Here is a 396-nt window from a genome sequence, read left to right as displayed (position 1 = left end):
AAACAGTGAGACCTTCAAATGAGTAAACTGCAAATAATAAAATATTATAGTTTCAAAAGTGATCTGAATAAAAGGAACAATATTTTTATCTAGTGACCACTTTGATAAATTGATTTATATATCATGTCTTGTAAATGCGTATGTTTTATAAATCAAGAGACAAAGAGACAGGCACAGAGGGAAGGCTCTGTGTAGCTAGAATCTATATTTAATATAACATTCTGTTTCTAATACAGAGCCATGTAATTCATAGACTTTGAATAAATGTCTGATCATAGCACAGGTAACAAGGAACAATAAATGAGGACTGTAATTCTGTTGATGTGTGATATGAACAAACAGAATCCCTATTAAGTAAACAAGAGAGAACAGTTCACAGTCCACTCCCTTCTCCAT

The sequence above is a fragment of the Propithecus coquereli genome, unplaced genomic scaffold (genome assembly GCF_000956105.1).
Source record: "Propithecus coquereli isolate 6110/MARCELLA unplaced genomic scaffold, Pcoq_1.0 Scaffold124, whole genome shotgun sequence".
Classification (NCBI taxonomy): domain Eukaryota; kingdom Metazoa; phylum Chordata; class Mammalia; order Primates; family Indriidae; genus Propithecus; species Propithecus coquereli.
This window is presented reverse-complemented; position numbering follows the sequence as displayed.